Source organism: Pyxicephalus adspersus, unplaced genomic scaffold (assembly GCF_032062135.1).
Source record: "Pyxicephalus adspersus unplaced genomic scaffold, UCB_Pads_2.0 Sca2453, whole genome shotgun sequence".
Lineage (NCBI taxonomy): Eukaryota > Metazoa > Chordata > Amphibia > Anura > Pyxicephalidae > Pyxicephalus > Pyxicephalus adspersus.
The window spans coordinates 1-4,000 of NW_027319459.1; the positions used below are offsets into that span (position 1 = coordinate 1).

A 4,000-nucleotide genomic window follows, 5' to 3' on the forward strand; every position below is an offset into this window, starting at 1 on the left:
AGTCTTTTGTAGATGGAAAGGATCGTGAAGGAACCTTTCCAACAACAAAAGTCTAAGGTGTGTACCCAGCCTTAACACTAAAACAAAATAAAAATAGCCTCAGAGCTGCCTCAGGCAAACTGGAGGCAGAAGTAAAAACTGGGGTGCGCCTCAAGTTCAAAAACATTACCCCAATAGAAATTTAAAGCGACATCATTAAATTCTTTCAACATTGCTGATGGGTACATACCTAAAGCATATAATATAAAATACTAAATTATTACTAACGTTTCAAGAACAACTTCCAGAGGTTCTGGCTTTAGACCAAGCCCTGATGAAGGAAGCATGACCCCCCCTAAATATAATAATGTTAAGGTTGCTTAAACTTCGCAGTGGAATAAACATTTTGGAAGTCATTCTGGTATGGCACTGAACTCAACTTTTCAACAACCCTTCTTTATGCTATTCAAAACAGTTTTAGCTTGAGCTGGGCAATACATTACATACATATTGGATGCACTTTAAACCTGATACCAATCAACCAAAGCAACCAACCAGTGTTGGAGGATAACTCATAAATGGGCAAACAATCTTTTTCAAGACATAAAAAACTGTGCTACATATCTATTTCTCATAAAAGTGTACATAAGGTATTTACTTCATTAATTTAACAGAAAACTATCACACTTACATATTATACTGAGCAGACATCCCAAACTTCTCAACTTACACTCAATTCAATACCAAACAACAACTTACCCCAACTTTGAAAATCCCAGTGAAGTTCTAGGTAAAAGTCTCCCAGCTGTAGATGGAAACAAGGGAAAAAAAAAAAAAACTTCTGTTGGAGCAGTCTTGTACATTGGGAGTGCAACATGTGGCAAAATGTTTACTGAAGTACAATGATCATATATAGCATTGCCTGTCATACCTCATAACAAAGTCACTTGTAATTGCAAATAATGGCAACATGGGACTTAAGTCTCACAGAAGTGAATAAGGGGGAAAAAAATTCCCCCAGCCTCCTTTAGCTGGGTATACCACCTGGCGTTTTTTTGGTAACCACCCGGCTGTTTTTGGGTAGTTACTGAAAAGTTGGGTCACAATACAGGGGCTGCCAACTATCTACAGATTCTTCCCACCCAGCTTAAAATGATTTCTGGGGGGAATACTTCACTTGCACTTAGAGCACCTTCTGGCAATTTCAGTCTGTCACATATCACAGGAGGAGCTAATGTGTAAATGCTGTAGAAGCTGCAGCTGTCAAAACCCAGATGTCCAGCTCTGTTTCTACACACCACTCAGAGTCAGAAATACAAATGTATCAGAGATCCCTTGTTACTTTTATATCCATGGTCTTTCATTTATCTGTTAATATATCTATGATCTGCCAATAAATGAAACAGTCGTAAGTGTAAAAAAAAATAGAGGAAGCCCAACAAATAAACAAAGTTTTCAGTTTTAACTCATTTAGGTTTTTATTCTCTTCTAGCTAATTTTGTTTTCCATTTTTCTAATATTTAGGCTACAGTTTTGGTTATTTTCATCCTGTCTTCCTATGATAAAAGTTATTGCTTTAAAAGAAATGTTTAGATTGTCGGTACATAAAGAATATAGAGGTGTGAGCTGATATGGTGAAATATCATCTGAATTCCATTCCCCGAAATCTTGACAGATTCAGCTTCTATTAATTACCTCTTTCAGAGCATTTAACAGGCGCGGTCTCTTCTCCTCCACACTCTCCCTGGACTGCTGCTTCAGCTTTCTCAACAGTGCTGTAACTGAAATAGAAATATTTTCAATAATGCTACAAACACAGGTCATGCTTTTATCCACAACATGCTGACTCCTGAGCCTGATCAGCCCACCTATGCAAATGTATCCTACACCAAACCAAAGGCACAGTGTTATGCAATGACTGACCATTGGACAGTTTTTACCGGATCTATAAAAATAGATTTATGACCAATACAAGCAAGCCTGACTGGAGCATAGCTCGTGTTCATTTTTATTCAGGATTATATTTATTCTATAGATTTAATGTTAATGTGACCTGGCCTTCACATTGCCCAAGGAAACACAGCTGATGCGTGGCATCCTGTTGTGCCTGCAAGAATTGATGTTAATCCTGTAATCCATTCCTGTAGAGTCCCTTTGCAACCCTTGCTGCACCTTATGTCCAGACTGAAATGACACAGAAACCTTGCACATTTAATGTAAGCTCTCCCCCTGACCACTTTATACTCAACTCTCCGCCAATTCTTTTCTTGTGGTCACCACTGTATAATACCCAGTGATTCCAGACATGGTGGAACATGTGACCTGTTGCTTTAATACACTAGGCCCAAGCACTGCCGCGTGGCATGGTGGGTATGGACAAGGAAAAAGGAGATGGCAGGGCAGAACTGCCAAGATATGTGGTGGACACTTCTACAGACATCCTTATTGAGAATATTTCCCAAGCCCTGACAAATCCAGGTTCTAACCCGTTATTGTATTCTTTCTAAAGCTGGAAGGGCTCTTCCTATACAAATTAGCTGACCTCCTAATCCAGAAAACCTTAATAGCTTTCTGTGTGGCCATGTTACTTTAATTAAATACCCAACACCACTTGTCTGCTTCAGGTGGGTAGAGCCAGGAACTCAAGGAAAGAGAATTCATTTCCAAAGCTTTAGTACATGACTCAACTCCATCTATTCAGATATCGGAATTGATCCTTTAATGACTGAACTGGAAAGTGCATTACTGACATCAGTATAATTTATAGTACATTGAATTCACTCAGTGTAACGAGTAATACAGATGTAAAATATATACCGTCATGTCACTGTATTGATCTGAAATGCATTAGTTATCACTTTAAGAAAGAAAGGAGAAAGAACAACAAACCTTGGCAGGGTTACCGCAGTTGCTGAGCTTCAGGCAACATTAAAGAGACTTGACACTAGCTGTCATTATTTCACAATCAGCATTTATAAAGACGAGCAAACCGCAGCCAAGACCTGAACTGGCCACTTGTCTTTGCAATTTATATTGAAGAGGGCAGATAAAAACAGGAACCTAATGTGCTGGACAAATAAAGAGAAACACAAGGTGCTTACTCATCTGTCTGTCTCCATAGCTGATGGCCTCAGCCAAGGGGCTCCAGCCCTGGGCATTCTTTACCTTGACCGGGGCATTGTGTGCCAGGAGGAGGTGAGCACATTCTGCAATGTAGAAACAAATTAGTACAATACTGAAACTACAAAAAATATATCTAAAGACAACTTTTGCCTATTTGAGTAGAGAATGGTTAAACTACCAACAAACAAAAAGTTAAAGATGTTTAAAACCACAGAAAAATTTCATATTTTTAAATGTTTACTTGCAGTATTTTTCTTTCTTTATTTCTTATTTCTTTTTTCTTTCTATGACATGCATTTGCAATGCACCTTTGAACATGTTAGAAAATCAACTACTCCAGGAGCAAGTTGCCCTGCCTCCTTTCTTGTCATAGCCTTATCGTCTTTTTAGAGTCTCCAATTGCTGTCTGTGCTGCCCCAGCGTCCCCACGTGTATTTTTTACCTCCCAACATAACCTTTTTTATAGCTGTATAGAAAAACAAAGGAAATACAGACACCCAAACAGCTTTATAAGAGCTTTTATATGTAAAGCACATAAAATCTTTGTATGATTTTTTCCTAATAAAATTGTTTAGGGACCTCTGCTTTTTTTTTTTTTTTTTTTTGCATTGATGATATCACTAAAGAGATTTCCTTTCACATCCTGAAAACAGGGCGCACCTCCTGGCACTTTTCAGCAACCACCCGGCTGTGTGGTTACTGATGAGTTGGGTCACAATACAGGGGAAATTGAATCAAGGTGAGGAAAATTCCCATTAAATACCCAGTGTGTCTACTGGAAGGTTGCTTTCACTATTCCTGTTTATCAGTGACAACTCCAAATTTTCTTTCATGTATAGATCGAGTTTAACAGAACAGATTCTAGTTGTCTGGTAACACAATGCTGGCAGCATAAAAT

The 4,000-nt window shown here is 38.5% G+C and overlaps 1 long non-coding RNA gene across 1 annotated transcript; it reads right to left on the bottom strand.

Annotated features, from left to right (window-relative positions):
- Positions 1–6: 6 nt before the first annotated feature.
- On the bottom strand, positions 7–3,211 carry LOC140321329 (uncharacterized). Its single transcript, XR_011918903.1, has 3 exons — positions 3,081–3,211; positions 1,675–1,760; positions 7–784 (listed from the first exon to the last, which is right to left on the bottom strand). It is a non-coding gene; the product is annotated as an uncharacterized lncRNA (long non-coding RNA).
- Between the last annotated feature and the right edge of the window lie 789 nt (positions 3,212–4,000).